The following is a 20,333-nucleotide window of genomic DNA, read 5'->3' as shown; positions in this document are numbered from 1 at the left end:
AGTCTAGAAATAGATGTTTCCAGTCGCATACTGCCATATGAGAATTACCAGTAAGATGCATCTATGTTTAGATTCAGTGAGGTATTCACACGTTGTTTCTAAAAGCTGTGTTTGGATATTCCAGAGTTAATGGGACTATAGGCCATAATGAGAAATATCTGGCTCTAAAACTAAAACGGAGCTATCTAGCAGATTGGATGTCAAATTGTACATTCAACTTAGAGAGTTAAATTGATGTGTGTATGAAGTGTTTAGGAATCCCTTTCTTTGGAGAGTCTAGAAATACATGTTTCCAGCTGTATACTGCCTTATGAGAATTAGCAGTAAGATGCATTTATGTTTAGACTCAGTGAGTTAGTCACACATTCCTCTAAAAGCTGCGTTTGGATATTCCAGAGTGAATGGGACTATAGGCTGTAATGAGAAATATCTGGCTCTAAAACATAAACGAAGCTTTCTATCAGATTGGTTGTCATAGTGTATATTCAACTAACAGAGTTAAACACAGATGTGTATGACGCGTTTCAGAAACCCTTTCTTTGGAGAGTCTAAAAGTAGATGTTTCCAGCCGTATACTGCCATATGTGAACTACCAGTAAGCCTGCGTTTTAAACACAGATGAGACGTATGTCTCTAATTGCTCTGCTGTGATTTCATTCCCCTTAGGAAGCTGCATCTATGGTTAGATTCAGTGAGTTAGTCACACGTTTCTTCTAAAACTTGCATTTGCATATTCCAGAGTGAATGGGACTATATGCTGTAAAGAGAAATATCTGGCTTTAAAACAAAAGCGGAGCGATCTATCAGATTGGTTGTCAAAGAGTACATTCAACTTACAGAGTTACACTGATGTGAGTATGAAGTAATTCAGAAACACTTTCTTTGGCGAGTCTAGAAATAGATGTTTCCAGCCGCACACTGCCATATGAGAATTAGCAGTAAGATGCATCTATGTTTAGATTCAGTGAGTTATTCACACGTTGTTTCTAAAAGCTGTGTTTGGATATTCCAGAGTTAATGGGACTATAGGCCATAATGAGAAATATCTGTCTCTAAAACAAAAACGGAGCTATCTAGCAGATTGGTTGTCAAAGTGTACATTCAACTTACAGAGTTAAACTGATGTGTGTATGAAGCGTTTCAGAAACCCTTTCTTTGGAGAGTCTAGAAATAGATGTTTCCACCCGTATACTGCCATATGAGAATTCGCAGTAAGACTACGTTTTAAACACAGAGGGAACGTATCTCTCAAATTGCTCTGCTGTGAGTTCTGTCAACTTAGGAGGCTTCATCTATGTTTAGATTCAGTGAGTTCATCACACGTTTCTTATAAAAGCTGCGTTTGGATATTCCAGAGTGAATGGGACTCTAGGCCGTAATGAGAAATATCTGTCTCTAAAACAAAAACGGAGCTATCTAGCAGATTGGTTGTCAAAGTGCACATTCAACTTACAGAGTTAAACTGATGTGTGTATGAAGCGTTTCAGAAACCCTTTCTTTGGAGAGTCTAGAAATAGATGTTTCCAGCCGCATACTGCCATGTGAGAATTAGCAGTAAGATGCATCTATGTTTAGATTCAGTGAGTTAGTCACACGTTTCTTCTAAAAGCTGCGTTTGGATATTCCAGAGTGAATGGCACTGTAGACTGTATTGAGAAATATTTGGCTCTATAATAAAAACGAAGCTAACTAGCAGATTGGTTGTCAAAGTGAACATTGAACTTACAGAATTAAACTGATGTGTGTATGAAGCGTTTCAGGAACCCTTTCTTTAGAGAGTCTAGAAATATATGTTTCCAGCCGTATACTGCCATATGAGAATTAGCAGTAAGACTGCGTTTTAAACACAGAGGAAACGTTTCTCTGAAATTGCTCTGCTCTGGGTTCATTCACCTTAGGAAGCTGTCTCTGTGTTTAGATTCAGTGAGTTAGTCACATGTTTCTTCTAAAATGTGTGTTTGGATATTCCAGAGGGAATGGGACTATAAGCTGTAAAGAGAAATATCTGGCTTTAAAACAAAAACGGAGCGATCTATCAGATTGGTTGTCAAAGAGTATATCCAACTTACAGAGTTACACTGATGTGAGTATGAAGTAATTCAGAAACGCTTTCTTTGGAGAGTCTAGAAATAGATGTTTCCAGCTGCATACTTCCATATGAGTATTAGCAGTAAGATGCATCTATGTTTAGATTCAGTGAGTTATTCACACGTTGTTTCTAAAAGCTGTGTTTGGATATTCCAGAGTTAATGGGACTATAGGCCATAATGAGAAATATCTTGCTCTAAAACTAAAACAGAGCTATCTAGCAGATTGGATGTCAAACTGTACATTCAACTTACACAGTTAAATTGATGTGTGTATGAAGTGTTTCAGAATCCCTTTCTTTGGAGAGTCTAGAAATACATGTTTCCAGCTGTATACTGCCTTATGAGAATTAGCAGTAAGACTGCGTTTTAAACACAGAGGAAACGTTTCTCTCAAATTGTTCTGCTTTGAGTTCGTTCACCTTAGGAAGCTGCATCTATATTTAGATTCAGTGAGTTAGTCAAACGTTTCTTATAAAAGCTGCGTTTGGATATTCCAGAGTGAATGGGACTATAGGCTGTAATGAGAAATATCTGGCTCAAAAAAAAAAAAAAAAAAAAGACCGGAGCTATCTAGCAGATTGGTTTTCAAAGTGTATATTCAACTGACACAGTTAAACTCATGTGTGTATGAAGCGTTTCAGAATCCCTTTCTTTGGAAAGTCTAGAAGTAGGTGTTTCCAGCCGCATACTGCCATATGAGAATTAGCAGTAAGACTGCTTTTTAAACGCAGAGGAATCGTTTCTCTCAAATTGCTCTGCTGTGAGTTCGTTCACCTTAGGAAACTGCATCTACGTTTAGATTCAGTGAGTTAGTCACACTTTTCTTCTAAAAGCTGCGTTTGGATATGCCAGAGTGAATGAGACTATAGGCTGTAAAGAGAAATATCTGGCTCTAAAACAAAAATGGAGCTATCAACAGATTGGTTGTCAAAGTGTACATTCAACTTACAGAGTTAAACTGATGTGTGTATGAAGGGTTTCATAAACCCTTTCTTTGGAGAGTCTAGAAATAGATGTTTTCAGCCGTATGCTGCCATATGAGAACTGGCAGTAAGATTGCGTTTAAACAGAGAAGAAACGTTTCTCTCAAATTCCTCTGCTGTGAGTTCATTCACGTTAGGAAGCTGCGTCTATGTTTAGATTCAGTGAGTTAGTCACACGTTTCTTCTAAAAGCTGCGTTTGGATATTCCAGAGGGAATGGGGCTATAGGCTGTAATGAGAAATATGTGGCTCTAAAACAAAAACGGAGCTATCTAGCAGATTGGTTGTCAAAGAGTACATTCAACTTACAGAGGTAAATTGATGTGAGTATGAAGTAATTCAGAAACCCTTTCTTTGGAGAGTCTAGAAATAAATGTTTCCAGCCGTATACTGCCGTATGACAATTAGCAGTAAGACTGCGTTTAAACACAGAGGAAACGTTTCTCTCGAATTGCTCTGCTGTGAATTCGTTCAACTTTGGAAGCTTCATCTATGTTTAGATTCAGTGAGTTAGTCACAAGTTTCTTCTAAAAGCTGCTTTGGATATTCCAGAGTGAATGGGACTATAGGCTGTAATGAGAAATATCTGGCTCTAAAACTAAAATGGAGCTATCTAGCAGATTGGTTGTCAAAGTGTACATTCAACTTACAGAGTTAAACTTATGTGTTTATGAAATGTTTCAGAAACCCTTTCTTTGGAGATTCTAGGAAAAGATGTTTCCGGGCGTATACAACCATATGAGAATTAGTAGTAAGACTGAGTTTTAAACACAGAGGAAACATTTCTCTCAAATTCCTATTCTGTGAGATCATTCACTTTTGGAAGCTGCATCTATGTTTAGATTCAGAGAGTTAGTCACATGTTTTTTTAAAAGCTGCCTTTGGATATTCCAGAGTGAATGGGACTATAGGCTGTAATGAGAAATATCTGGCTCTAAAACAAAAACGGAGCTATCTAGGAGATTGGTTGTCAAAGTGTACATAAAATTTACAGAGTTGAACTGATGTGTGTATGAAGCGCTTCAGAAACCATTTTTTTTGGAGAGTCTAGAAATAGATGTTTCCGGCCGTATACATCCATATGAGAATTGGCAGTAAGTCTGCGTTTTAAACACAGAGAAAACTTTTCTCTCAAATTCCTCTGCTGTGAGTTCATTCACCTTAGGAAGCTGCATCTATGTTTTGATTCAGTGTGTTATACACACGATTCTTCAAAAAGTTGTGTTTGTGTATTCCAGAGTGAATGGGACTATAGGCTGTAATGAGGAATATCTGGCTCTAAAACTAAAACGGAGCTATCGAGCAGATCGGTTGTCAAAGTGTACATTCAACTTACAGAGTTAAACTGATGTGTATGAAGCGTTTCAGAAACCCTTTCTTTCGAGATTCTAGAAAAAGATGTTTCCAGCCGTATAGTGCCATATGAAAATTAGCAGTAAGACTGCGTTTTAAACACAGAGGAAACGTTTGTTTCAAATTGATCAGCTGTGAGTTAGTTAACCTTAGGAAGCTGCATCTATGTTTAGATTCAGTGAGTGAGTCACACGTTTCTTCTAAAAGCTGCGTTTGGATATTCCAGAGTGAATGGGACTGTAGGCCGTAATGAGAAATATCTGTCTCTAAAACAAAAACGGAGCTATCTAGCAGATTGGTTGTCAAAGTGCACATTCAACTTACAGAGTTAAACTGATGTGTGTATGAAGCGTTTCAGAAACCCTTTCTTTGGAGAGTCTAGAAATAGATGTTTCCAGCCGCATACTGCCATATGAGAGTTAGCAGTAAGACTACGTTTTAAACACAGAGGGAACGTTTCTCTCAAATTGCTCTGCTGTGAGTTCATTCACCTTAGGAAGCTTCATCTATGTTTAGATTCAGTGAGTTAGTCACATGTTTCTTCCTCTTTTTTTTTTAAATTACATTTTAGGTTTTGGGGTACATGTGATGAATATACAAGATTGTTGCATAGGTACACACATGGCAGTGTGCTTTGCTGCCTTCTGTCCCCTCACCTGTATCTGTCATTTCTCCCCATGCTATCACTTCCCACCTCCCCACCCCCCCCACTGCTCCCCCAAATACCCCCAACGGACCCCAGTGTGTACTGCCCCCCTCTCTCTGTCCATGTGTTCTCATTGTTCAACACCCGTCTATGAGTGAGAATATACGGTGTTTGATTTTCTGCTCTTGTGTCAGTTTGCTGAGAATGATGGTTTCTAGGTTCATCCATGTCCCTACAAAGGACGTGAACTCATCATTTTTGATGGCTGCTTAATATTCCATGGTGTATATGTACCACATTTTCCCTATCCAGTCTATCATCGTTGGGCATTTGTGTTGGTTCCAGGTCTTTGCTATTGTAAACAGTGCTGCAATGAACATTCCTTTCTTCTAAAAGCTGCGTTTGGATATTCCAGAGTGAATGGGACTATAGGCTATATTGAGAAATATCTGGCTCTAAAATAAAAACGAAACTATCTAGCACATTGTTTGTCAAAGTGAACATTGAACTTACAGAAGTAAACTGATGTGTGTATGAAGCGTATCAGGAACCCTTTCTTTGGAGAGTCTAGAAATAGATGTTTCCAGCCGTATACTGCCATATGAGAATTAGCAGTAAGACTGCGTTTTAAACACAGAGGAAACGTTTCTCTGAAATTGCTCTGCTGTGGGTTCGTTCACCTTAGGAAGCTGCCTCTGTGTTTAGATTCAGTGAGTTAGTCACACGTTTCTTCTAAAATGTGTGTTTGGATATTCCAGAGGGAATGGGACTATAAGCTGTAAAGAGAAATATCTGACGTTAAAACAAAAACGGAGCTATCTAGCAGATTGGTTGTCAAAGAGTACATTCAACTTACAGAGTTAAACTGATGTGAGTATTAAGTAACTCAGAAACCCTTTCTTTGGAGAGTCTAAAAATAGATGTTTCCAGCCGCATACTGCCATATGAAAATTAGCAGTAAGACTGCGTTTTAAACACAGAGGAAACGTTTCTCTCAAATTGCTCTGCTGTGAGTTCGTTCACCTCAGCAAGCTGCATCTATGTCTAGATTCAGTGAGTTAGTCACACGTTTCTTCTAAAATGTGAGTTGGGAAATTCCAGAGTGAATGGGACTATATGCTGTAAAGAGAAATATCTGGCTTTAAAACAAAAATGGAGCGATCTATCAGATTGGTTGTCAAAGAGTACATTCAACTTAAAGAGTTACACTGATGTGAGTATGAAGTAATTCAGAAACGCTTTCTTTGGAGAGTCTAGAAATAGATGTTTCCAGCCGCATACTGCCATATGAGAATTAGCAGTAAGATGCATATATGTTTAGATTCAGTGAGTTATTCACACGTTGTTTCTAAAAGCTGTGTTTGGATATTCCAGAGTTAATGGGACTATAGGCCATAATGAGAAATATCTGGCTCTAAAACTAAAACGGAACTCTCTAGCAGATTGGATGTCAAACTGTACATTCAACTTATAGAGTTATATTGATGTGTGTATGAAGTGTTTAGGAATCCCTTTCTTTGGAGAGTCTAGAAATACATGTTTCCAGCTGTATACTGCCTTATGAGAATTAGCAGTAAGATGCATTTATGTTTAGATTCAGTGAGTTAGTCACACGTTTCTTCTAAAGGCTGCGTTTGGATATTCCAGAATGAATGGGACTATAGGCTGTAAAGAGAAATATCTGGCTCTAAAACAAAAATGGAGCTATCTAGCAGATTGGTTGTCAAAGTGTACATTCACCTTACAGAGTTAAACTGATGTGTGTATGAAGTGTTTCAAAAATCCTTTCTTTGGAGATTCTAGAAAAAGATGTTTCCGGGCGTATACAGCCATATGAGAATTAGTAGTAAGACTGAGTTTTAAACACAGAGGAAACGTTTCTCTCAAATTTTTCTGCTGTGAGATCCTTCACTTTAGGAAGCTGCATCTATGTTTAGATTCAGAGAGTTAGTCACACGTTTTTTTAAAAGCTGCCTTTGGATATTCCAGAGTGAATGAGACTGTAGGCTGTAATGAGAAATATCTGGCTCTAAAACAAAAACGGAGCTTTCTATCTGATTGGTTGTCAAAGTGTATATTCAGCTCACAGAATTAACCTTAGGTTTGTATGAAGCATTTCAGAAACCCTTTCCTTGGATGAGTCTAGAAGTAGATGTTTCCAGCCGTATACTGCCATATGTGAATTAGCAGTAAGACTGCATTTTAAACACAGACGAAACATATGTCTCAAATTGCTCTGCTGTGAGTTCATTCACCTTAGGAAGCTGCATCTATGTTTAGATTTGGAAGTCATGAAATTTGGAAGTTTAGAATGTATGGATTCCAGAATGCTCAAACGTATGAATTCTAGCATCCTAAATGGGACTGAATTCTAAAATCATAGAATGTTTGAATTCTAGAATCATAAAATATCTGAATTTTAGAATTATAAAATGCGTGAATTGTAGAAATGCAGAATCATGTAATGTCTGAATGCAGGAATCCTTAAATGTGTGTTGTAGAAGTTCTCAAATCTAGAATAGAACAATGTCTGAATTCTAGAATTTTAGAATGTCTGAATTCTAGAAACATAAAGTGTCTGAATTCTAGAATCATAGAGTGTATGAATTCTAGGATCCTATCATGTATAAATTCTAGAATCTTAAAAAGATCTGAATTCTAGAATTTTAGAATGTATGTATTCTAGAGTCTTCTATATGTTTAAATCCTAGAATCCTAGAATGTGTGAATTCTACCATTTTAAAAACGTCTGAACTTTGGAATCCTAGAAAGAGTGGCTTCTACGATATTAAAAAGGCGTGTACTCTAGAATTCTGGAATGTGTGCATTTTATAATTTATAATGTATTAATTCCAGAATACTAAAATGTATGAAATCTAGTTTCCAAGAATGTATGAATTCTAGAATCCCAAATATGTCTGAAATCTAGAATCTTCGAATGTAAGATTTCTAGAATAATAAAGTGTCTGAATTCTAGAATCCAAAAATGAATGGATTCTAGAATCATAAAACGCTGGAATTCTAGACTCTGCACATGTCCAAATTACAGAATTGTAAAACGATAAAACATCTGACTTCTAGAATCAGAAAATATATGAGTTCTCGAATGGTAGACAGTTACAACGCTAGAATCCAAGGATGTCTCAATTCTAAAATTTTTGTATGTGTAATTCCAGAATCTCGGAATGAATGCATTCTAGAATCTTCAACAGGTCTGGATTCTCCAATGTGAAAATGTGGAAAACCTAGAATCAGAAGATGTCTGAATTATGGATTCCTAGAATGTATGGACTCTAGAATCTTTAAAAGGTCCGAATTCTAGAATATTCGAATGTCTGAATTCTAGAATCCTAAAATGTCTGAATTCCAGAGTCATAAAATGTTAGAATCCTAGAATCTCCGGATGTCTAATCTCCAGAATTGTAGAATCTTAAAACGTCTGAGTTCTAGAATCTTAAGACAGTGTGAATTCCAGAATCCCGGAAGGTTTGAATTCCATGAATCATAAGATGTCTGAATGCGAGATTCACAGAATGTCTGAACGCAAGACTACTAAAACGTGTGTTGCAGAAGGTCTCCGCTCCAGAAACCAACGATGTCTGAATTCTAGAATTTTAGAATGTCTGAATGCCAGAAACAATGTCTGAATTCTAGACTCACAGAATGCGTGAATTCCAGTATCCCATAATGTATAAACTCTAGAATCCTAACAAGATCTGGGTTCCAGAATTTTAGAATGTATGAATTCTAGAATCTTAAGTGTGTCCAAATCCTAGAATCCTAGAATGTATGAATTCAAGAATTTTAAGAATGCTTGAATTTTAGAATCCTCAAAAGAATGGATTCCACAAGGTGAAAAAGGCGTGTATTCTAGAATTGTGGAATGCATGAAATTTGGAAGTTTAGAATGTATGGATTCCAGAATGCCCAAACGTATGAATTCTAGAATCCTAAATAGGTCTGAATTCTAGATTCTTAGAATGCATGAATATTAGAATCCTAAATAGATCCGAATTCTAGAATCTTTAAATGCATGAGTTCTAGAATGATAAAACGTCTAAATTCCGGAATCCAAAATAGGTCTGAATTCTAGAATCCTAGAATGTGTGAATTCTAGAATCCTCAAATATCCGAATTTTAGAATTTTCAAATGCATGAATTGTAGAAATGGAGAAAGTCTGAATTTCAGAATCCAAGCATGTGGGAATTGTAAAATTGTAGTATGTCCAAATCCTAGAACCATAAAAAGTCTGAATTTTAGAATCCTAGAATGTATGAATTCTAGAATTTTAGAGTGTATGAATTCTAGAATCTTAAACTGGTCTAAATTCCGGAATCTTAGAATGTATGAGTTCTAGAATCCTCAAAAGGTCCGAATTCTAGAATCCTAGAATGTATGAATTCTAGAACCTTATAAAGATCTGAATTCTGGAATCCTAGAATGTATGAATTCTAGAATTTTAGAGCATATGAATTCTAGAATCTTAAACTGGTCTAAATTCCGGAATCTTAGAATGCATGAGTTCTAGAATCCTAAAAAGGTCCGAATTCTAGAATCCTAGAATGTATGAATTATAGAATCCTATAATGTTCTGAATTCTGGAATCCTAGAATGTATGAATTCTAGAACCCTAACATATATGAATTCTAGAATCCTAAGACAGGATTGAACTTTAGAATCCTGGAATATGTGAATCTCTGGAATCCAAAAATGTTTGAGTTCTAGAATTGTAGAAAGTCTGAAATCTGGACTCCAACAGTATCTGAATTCTAGAGTTTTAGAATGTCTGAATTCTAGAATCACAAAATGTCTAAATTCTAGAATACTAGAATGTTTGAATTCGGGAATTATAATATAGGATGAATTCCAGAATCCTAGAACAGATGAACTTTAGAATCATAAAGTCTATGAATGCCAGAATGATAGAATGTCTGAATACTAGAATCCTGAAATGTATGAATTCTAGAATCTTTAAAAGGTCTGAATTCTATAGTCCTAGACTGTATGAATCCGAAAATCATAAAATGTCTGAATTCTAGGATATGAGGATGTCCATATTCTAGCATTCTACAATGATAAAAGGTCTCAATTCTAAGACCCTAAAAAGTGTTAGTTCTAGAATTGTGGAAAGTCTTAATTTTAGAATCCAACGATGATGTCTGAATTCTAGAATTTTAGAATGACTGGATTCTAGCATCAAGAAATGTCTGAATTCTAGAATCCTAGAATGTGTGAATTCTGGAATCCTATAATGCACAAATTCTAGAATCCTAAAAAAAAAGTCTGAATTCTAGCATTTTAAAAACGTCTAAATTCTAGCATCCTAGAATGTAAAAAATTCCGAATCCTACAAAGTCTGTATTCTAGAATCCCGGAATGTATGAATTCTAGAATCATAAAATGTCTCAATTCTAGACTCCGAAAAATGTATGAATTGTGGAATCGTTAAAATGTCAAAATTTTCGAATTCTGAAATGTGTGAATTCTACCATTGAAGAAAGGCTGAATTCTAGAATGCAAGCATGTCTGAAGTGTCGAATGGTAGTGTGTCTGAATTCTAGAACCATAAAATGTCTGAGTTCTAGAATCCTAAAATGAATGAATTCTAGAATCCTAGGGTGTATGAATTCTAGAATCTGAAAAAGGTCTCAATTCTAGAAGCTTAGATTGCATGACTTCTAGAACGCTAGAAAAGTCTGAATTCTAGAATGCTCGAATGAATGAATTCCAGAATCCTCTAAAGGTCTGAATTCTGGAATTCTTGAATCCTAGAATGTATGAATCCAGAATCCTAAAAAGTATGAATTCTAGGTGCCTAGAATGTATGAATTCTGGAATCCTAAAAAGATCTGGATTCTAGAATCTTTGAATGCATAAATTCTAGAATCCTAAAATGTCTGAATTCTAGAATCAAAAAAATGTGAGAAGCTTCTAGAAACTCCAGATGTCTACATTCTAGAATTGTAGAATCATAAAACGTCTGAATTCGACAACCTGAAAATGCGTGAGTTCTAGAATTGTAGAATGTTAAATTTCCACAGTCCAACGATGTCTGAATTCTAGAATTTTAGCAGGTGTGAATTCTAGAATCTTGGAATGTATGCATTCTAGAATCTGAAATGGGTCCGAATTCTACAATGTTAAAATGTCGAAATCCTAGAATCATAAAATGTCTGAATTGTAGATTCCGAGAATGTATGAATTCTAGAATCTTAAAATAGTGCGAATTCTAGAATCCTAGAATGTCTGAATTCAAGGATCGTTAGATGTCTGAAAGTGGGAATCATGGAATGTCTGAATGCAAGACTCCTAAAATGTGTGTTGTAGAAGGTCTCAATTCTAGAATCCAACCATGTCTGAATTCTGGAATATTAGAATGTCTGAATTCTAGAAACATAAAGTGCCTGAATTCTAGAATCATAGAATGTGTGAATTCCAGTATCCTATCATGTATAAATTCTAGAATCCTAACAAGACCTGAATTCTAGAATTTTAGAATGTTTGTATTCTAGAGTCTTAAATATGTCCAAATCCTAGAATCCTAGAATGTATGAATTCTACCAATTTAAAAATGTCTGAATTTTGGAATCCTAGAAAGAATGGCTTCTACGATGTTGAAAAGGCATGTATTGTTGAATTCTGGAATGTGTGAATTTTATAATTTTAGAATGTATGAATTCCAGAATCCTAAAATGTATGAATTCTAGATTCCAAGAATGTATGATTTCTAGAATCCCAAATATGTCTGAAATCTAGAATCTTCGAACGTAAGATTTCTAGAATCATAGAATGATTCTAGAATTCTAGAATTTAGAATGTATGGATTCTAGAATTCTAGAATGGTAGAAAATCTGAATTCCAGTATTCAAGCATGTCGGAATTCTAGAATTGTAGTAAGTCTGAATTCTAGAACCATAAAACATCTGAAATCTAGAATCCTAGAATCTTTGATTTTCAGAAACCTGGATTGTATGAGTTCTAGACCCTTAAAGAGTTCTAAATTCCAGAATCATAGAATGTCTGAATTCTAGAATCCTAAATGCATGATTTCTAGTGTTTTCAAAACGTCTAAATTCCAGAATCCTAAAATATATGAATTATAGAATCATAAAATATATGATTTCCAGAATACTAAAATATATTAATAATAGATTCCTAGAATGTACGAATTCTAGAACCCTAAAAAGTTCTGAATGCTGGAATCTTCAAATGTATGAATTCTAGAATCCTACAATGTATGATTTTCAAAACCCTAAAATATATGAATTCTAGATTCCTACAATGTATGAATTCTTGAATACTAAAAAGGTCTCAATTTAGAATCCTAGAATGTATCAATTCAAGAATCATAAAACGTCTGGGTTCTAGAATCCTAAAATGTATGGATTCTAGATTCATAAAATGTTAGAATTCTAGAATCCACATGTCTAAATTCTAGAATTTTAGAAGCATAAAGTGTCTGAAATCTAGAATCTCAAAATGTGTCAGTTCTAGAATTGTAGTAAGTTAAAATTCTTGAATCCAATGATGCCTGAATTCTCGTATATTAGTATGTGTGAATTCTAGAATCTTGGAATATATGCATTCTAGAATCATAAACAGGTTTAAATTCTACGATTTTAGAATATATGCACTCTGGAATTATTGAATATCTGAATTATAGATTCCTAGAATGTATAAATTCTAGACTCTTAAAATAGTGTGAATTCTAGAATCCTAGAATGTATGAATTCTAGAATCATAAGATGTCCGAATGTGGGAATTATAGAATATCTGAATACAAGGCTCTTAAAATGTGTGTTGTAGAATGTCTCAATTCTAGAATGCAACGATGTCTGAATTCTAGAATTTTAGAATGTCTGGATTCTAAAAACAAAAAATGTCTGAATTCTAGAATCATAGAATGTGTGAATTCTAGTATCCTATAATGTATAAATTCTAGCATCCTAACAAGATTTGAAATTATAGAATTTTACAATGTACGAATTATAGAATCTTAAATATGTCTAAATTCTAGAATCTTAGAATCTATGAATTCTAGAATTTTAAAAAGGTCTGAATGCTAGAATCCTAGAGATAATGTATTCTATAATGTTAATAAGGTGTGTATTCTAGAATTCTGGAATGTATGAATTTTAGAATTTTAGGATGTATGAATTCCAGAATGCTAAAATGTACGAATTCTAGAATCCTAGATAGATCTGAATTGTAGAATCTTCAAAGAATTCTAGAATCCTAAATAGATCTGAATTCCAGAATCTTCGAATGTATGAATTCTAGAATCATAAAATATCTGAATTCTAGAATCATAAAATGTCTGAATTTTAGAATCATAAAATGTTTTTATTCTATATTCATTAAATATTTTAATTCTAGAATCTAAGGACGTCAAAATCCAGAATTGTAGAATCATAAAATTTCTGAATTCTAGAATCCTAGAACATGTGAGTTCTACAAGTGTAGAAAGGTAAACTTCTAGAATCCAATGATGTCTGAATTCCAGAATTTTAAAATGTCTGAATTCTAGAATCATAGAATGTATGAGTTCTAGAATCTTAAACAGGTCTAAATTCTATGATTTTAGAGTGTATGAACTCTAGAATCATAGAATGTCAGAATTATAGACTCTTATAATATATGAATTCTAGAATCCTTAAAAGATCTGAATTCTAGAATTTTAAAATGTATGGATTCTAATATCATAAAATGAATGAATTCTAAACTATAAGGATGTCTAAATTTTAGAATTGTAGAATCATAAACTGTCTGAATTTTAGAATCCTAAAATGTGTGAATTTTAGAATTGTAGAAACTCTGATTTCTAGAATCCAAGCATGTCAGAATTCTAGAATTGTAGTGTGTCTGAATTCTAGAACCATAAAATGTCTGATTTCTAGAATTCTAGAATGTATGAATTCTAGAATTCTAGTGTGTATGAATTCTAGAATCTTAAAAATGTCTAAATTCCATAATCTTAGAATATATGAATTCTAGAATCCATAAAAGTCTGAATTATAAAATTTTAGAATGATTTCTAGAATCCTAAAAAAGTTTGAATTCTAGAATTCTAGAATGTATGAATTTTAGAATCCTAGAATGTGTGAATTCTAGAATCCTAAAAAGGTGTGAATTCTAGAATCCTAGAATGAATGGATTCTACAATTCTAAAATGTATGAATTCTAGAATTTTAAATAGGTCTGAACTCTAGAATCTTTGAATGTATGGATTCTGGAATAATAAAGTGTCTGCATTCTAGAATTTATAATGTTTGAATTCTAGAATCATAAAATGTTTGAATTCTAGAATCTCATGATGTCTAAATTCTAGAATTGTAGAATCATAAAATGTTTGAAATCTAGAATCTTAAAATGTGTGAGTTCTAGAATTGTAGAAAGTTAAAATTCTAGAATACCACCATGTTTGAATTCTAGAATATTAGAAGGTCTGAATTCTAGGATCATAGAATGTATGAATTCTGGAATCTTCAACAGGTCTGAATTACACAATTTTAGAATGTCTGAATTCTAGAGTCCTAGAATGTATGAATTCTAGAGCTGCATTTGGGCATTCCAAGGTGAATGTAAGTATATCTTGTAATTAGAAATAAGTGGCTCTAACACTAAAACAGAGCTATTTAGCAGAATGGTTGTCAATGTGGGCATTTACCTTACAGAGTTACACTGATATGTCATTCAGCAGTTTTTAGATACTTCACCTTTACGTGAAGTATCTAAAAACTGTTATTTCCATCCAAATCCCAATCCCAATGAAAATTGGCAGTAAGACTGCGTCTAAAACTCAGAAGAAACCTATCTTTCAAACTGCTCTACTGTGTGTTCCTTCAGCTTAGGGAGTTGCATGCATCTTTAGATTCAGCGAGTTAGAAACACATTTCTTTTAGGAGCTCCGTTTGGACATTCCAGAGTGAATGGGATTATATAATGCAATGAGAAATATCTGCCTCTAAAATAAAACCGGAGCTATCTGGTAGAACGGTTGTCAATGTGTGCATTCACCTTACAGAGTTACACTGATGTGTGCATGCAGCAGTTCAGAAACCCTTTCTTTGGAGAATGTAAAAGTGGGTATTTCCAGCTAAATCTCAGCATATGAGAATTAGCGGTAAGACAGTGTGTAAAACACAGAAGATACGTATCTTTCAAGCTGCTCTGCTGTGTGTTCATTCACCTTAGTGAGTTGCATCTATCTTTATATTTAACGAGTTAGCAGCACGTTTCTTCTAAAAGCTGCATTTGTACATTCCAGAGTGAAAGGGAGTATATGCTGTAATGGGAAATATCTGGCTCTAAAACTAAAATGGAGCTTATCTAGCAGAATGGGTGTCAATGTGTGAATTCACCTTACAGAGTTACACTGATGTATATATGGAGCAGCTCAGAAACCCTTTCTTTTGAGAATGTAAAAACAGATATTTACAGCCAAATCCAGGAATATGAGAATTAGCAGTAAGACTACATCTAAACCACAGAAGAAACGTATCTTTCAAAATTCTCTGCTGTGTGCTCATTCATCTTAGGGAGTTCCATCTATCTTTAGATTCAGTGAGGAAGAAACACGTTTCTTGGAGGAACTGTATTTTGACATTCCAGCGTGAATGGGAGTATAGGCTGTAATGGGAAATATCTGGCTCTAAAACAAAAACCAAGCTATCCAGCAGAGTGATTGTCAATGTGTGCTTTCATCTTACAGAGTTACACTGATGTGTGTATGCAGCAGTTCAGAAACCCTTTCTTTGGAATCTAAAAACAGATATTTCCAGCCAAATCCAGGCATATGAGAATTATCGGTATGACAGCATCTAAAACATGGAAGAAATGTATCTTTCAAACAGCGTGTGTTCGTTCACCTTAGAGAGTTGTATCTATATTTAGATTCAGCTAGTAAGAAACACGTTTCTTCTATGTGCTGCATTTGGGCATTCCAGGGTGAGAAGGCGTATATGTTGTAATGGGAAATATCTGGCTCTAAAACTAAAACGGAGCTATCTTGCAAAATGGCTGTCCATGTGTGCACTCACCTTACAGAGTTACACTGATGTGTTTATGCAGCACTTCAGAAACCCTTTCATTGGAGAATCTAAAAACAGATATTTTCAGCCGAATCCATACATATGATATTTAGCAATAAGACTGCATATTAAACACAGAAGAAACATGTCATTCATACTGCTCTGCTGTGTTCGTTCTCTTTAGAAAGTTTCATCCATTTTTAGTTTCAGCAAGTTAGAAACACATTTCTTCTAGGAGCTGCATTTGGACATTCCATAGTGAAAATATATGCTGTAATGAAAAATATCTGACCCTAAAATAAAAAGGAAGCTATCTAGCAGAATGGTTGTCAATGTGTGCATTCACCTTACAGAGATACACTGATGTGTGCATGCAGCAGTTCAGAAACCCTTCCTTGGAGAATCTATAAACAGATATTTCCAGTCAAATCCAGGCATATGAGAATTAGTGGTAAGACTGCATGTAAAACACAAAAGAAACCTATCTTTCAAACTGCTCTGCTTTCTGCTCATTCACCTTAGGAAGTTGCATCTATCTTTAGATTCAGCAAGTCAGAAACACGTTTCTTCTAGGAGCTGCGTTTGGACATTCCAGAGTAAATGGAAGTATATGATGTAATCAGAAATATGAAGTGTGTATGCAGCAGTTCAGAAACCCTTTCTTTGGAGAATCTAAAAACAGATATTTTTAGCCAAATCCAGACATATAATAATTAGCAGTAAGACAGCACCTAAAACACAGAAGAAACGTCTTTCAAACTGTTCTGCTGTGCGTTCATTCACCTTAAAAAGTTGTATCTAAGTTTATAAGCTCCATCAATTCACTTATATTCCTCTCTATGTTGTCCATTCTCATTAGCATTCCTATACACCAATAACAGACTTAAAGAGAGCCAAATCAAGAAGGAACTGCCATTCACAACTGCTACAAAGAGAATAAAATACCTAGGAATACAACTAACAAGGAATGTAAAGGACCTCTTCAAGGAGAGCTACAAGCCACTGCTCAACGAAATAAGAGAGGACACAAACAGATGGAGAAACATTATTGTGAAAATGGCCATACTGCCCAAAGTAATTTACAGATTCAACGTTATTCCCATCAAGCTACCAATGACCTTCTTCACAGAACTGGAAAAAAACACCTTCAGCTTCATATGGAACCAAAAGAGAGCCCGCATAGCCAAGTCAATTCTAAGCAAAAAAGAACAAAGCAGGAGGCACCACACTACTGGACTTCAAGCTATACTACAAGGCTACAGTAATCAAAACAGCATGGTACTGGTACCAAAACAGAGATGTAGACCAATGGAACAGAACAGACACCTCAGAGGAAATACAACATATCTACAACCATCCGATTTTTGGCTAGCCATGTGCAGAAAGCAGAAACTGGACCCCTTCCTGACAACTTACACTAAAATTAACTCCAGACGTATGAAAGACTTAAACATAAGACCTAACACCATAAAAACCCTAAAAGAAAATCTAGGCAAAACCATTCAGGACATAGGCATAGGCAAGGACTTCATGACCAAAACACAAAGGCGACAAAAGCCAAAATAGACAAATGGGACCTAATCAAACTCTCCAGCTTCTGCACAGCAAAAGAAACCATCATTAGAGTGAATCAGCAACCAACAGAATGGGGAAAAATTTTGCAGTCTACCCATCTGATAAGGGGCTGATATCCAGAATTTACAAAGGACTAAAACAGATCTACAAGAAAAAAAAAAAAAGCAAGCTCATTCAAAAGTGGGTGAAGGATATGAACAGACACTTTACAAAAGAAGACACACAGGAGACCAACAAAAATATGATAAAATGCTCATCACCACTGCTCATTAGAGAAATGCAAATCAAAACTACACTGAGATACTATCTCACGCCAGTTCGAATGGCGATCATTAAAAAAATCTGGACACAACAGATGCTGGAGAGGATGTAGAGGAATAGGAAACCTTCTACACTGTTGGTGGGAGTGTAAATTAGTCCAACCATTGTGGAAGATAGTGTGGTGATTCCTTAAGGACATAGAAATAGAAATTCCATTTGACCCAGCAATCCCATTACTGGATATATATCCAAAGGATTATAAATCGTTCTACTATAAGGACACATGCACATGAATGTTCATAGCAGCACTGTTTACAATAGCAAAGACCTGGAAGCAACCCAAATGCCCACTGATGATAGACTGGACAGGGAAATTGCAGTACATATACACCATGGAATATTATGCAACCATCAAAAACGATGAGTTCATGTCCTTTGTAGAGACATGGATGAACCTGGAAACCATCATTCTCAGGAAACTGACACAAGAGCTGAAAATCAAACACTGTATATTCTCACTCATAGGCGGGTGTTGAATAATGAGAACACATGGACACAGGGAGGGGAGCACTACATACTGGGGTCTGTTGGGGGGAAATGGGGGAGGGACGGAGGTGTGGGAAGGTGGGGAGAGACAGCATGCAGATAAATGTCAGATATAGGTGAAGGGGAGGAAGGCAGCAAATCACACAGCCATGTGTGTACCTATGCAACAATCTTTCATGTTTTTCACATGTACCCCAAAATATAAAATGCAATAAAAATAAATAAATTAATTAAAATGTTGCATCTAAGTCTAGATTCAGCTGGTTAGAAAAAAGACTCCTCTAGGAACTGCGTTTTAACATTTAAGAGTGAATGGGAGTATGTGCTGTAATGAGAAATATCTGGCATTAAAACGAAAATGGAGCTATCTAACAGAATGGTTTTCAATGTGTGCATTCAACTTAGAGAGTTAAACTGATGTGTGTGGGCAGCAGTTCAGAAACCCTTTCTGTGAAGAATCTAAAAACAGATATTTCCAGCCAAATTTGGCATATAAGTATTAACAGTAAGACTCTGTCTAAAACTCAGAAGAAATGTATTGTTCAAATTTCTCTGGTCTGTGTTGGTTCACCCTAGGGTGTTGCATCTATGTTTAGATTCAGCGAGTTAGAAAAACATTTATTCTAGGAGCTGCATTTGGACATTCCAGAATTAATGGGAATATATGCTGTAATGAGAAATAGCTGGCTCTAAAATGAAAACTGAGCTAACAGAATGGCTGTCAATGTGTGCATTCAACTAGCAGAGTTAAACTGATGTGTGTGTGCAACAGTTCAGATACCCTTTCTGTGGAGAATCTAAAAACAGACATTTCCAGCCAAATGCTGGCATATAAGAAATAGCAGTAATACTACGACTAAAACAGAGAAGAAACATATGTTTCAAACTGCTCTGTTGTGTGTTTGTTCACCTTTGGGAGTTGCATCTATGTTTATATTCAGCGAGTTGGAAACATTATTCTTCTAGGAACTGCGTTTGGACATTCCAGAGTGAATGGGAATATATGCTGTAATAAGAAACATCTGGCTCTAAAACAAAAATGGAGCTATCTAACAGAATGGTTGTCAACGTGTGTATTCAACTTACAGAGTTAAACTGATGAAACTAGAGAAACAAAAGTGGCAGGACAATCAGTGTGACTCCAGGTGTCACTGTGTCTTGTGAGAAAAAGTAATTTAGCTTTAGAGGAACACTAAGAATTACTACTAGCCCGGGTTCTGGAATGTATCTACATGTACTTGTTAATATCACTAGCAATGAATATTATAAAAAAGGGATCTGTGTTTTATTTCTGTAATAAAATAACAATGCAGTATTTAATGCTCCAAAGAAAACAAGTTATACCTGAAATACAGTTGACCATATCAGAATCAAATAAGCTTCCTAACAAGGCACGGTGGCTCACACCTGTAATCCCAACACTTTGAGAGGCAAAGCAGGCAGATCACCTGAGGTCGGGAGCTCGAGAGCGGCCTGACAAACATGGAGAAATCCCATCTCTACTAAAAATACAAAAATTACCCAGGCTTGGTGGTGCATGCCTGTAATCCCAGCTACTGGGGAGGATGCGGCAAGACAATTGCTTAAACCAGGGAGGAGGTGGGTGTGGTGGGCCAAGATCACACCATTCCACTGCCCTACTGTCTACGCAAAAATGCAAATTCACTGAACCAGACTAAATTGTATTCAGTGGAAGGCTGATCAAAAAATTCAAAAGAATGCAACTTTTGTTTTGTCTACTTCTGACCTAGAACCTCCCCCCACCAACCTTCCTACTTCTAGTTGTTCCACCTCACTGAACCGAATGACTATACATCTTACACATATTGATTGGTGTCTCATGTCTTTC

This window comes from Saimiri boliviensis, chromosome 21 (assembly GCF_048565385.1).
Source record: "Saimiri boliviensis isolate mSaiBol1 chromosome 21, mSaiBol1.pri, whole genome shotgun sequence".
Classification (NCBI taxonomy): domain Eukaryota; kingdom Metazoa; phylum Chordata; class Mammalia; order Primates; family Cebidae; genus Saimiri; species Saimiri boliviensis.
This window is presented reverse-complemented; position numbering follows the sequence as displayed.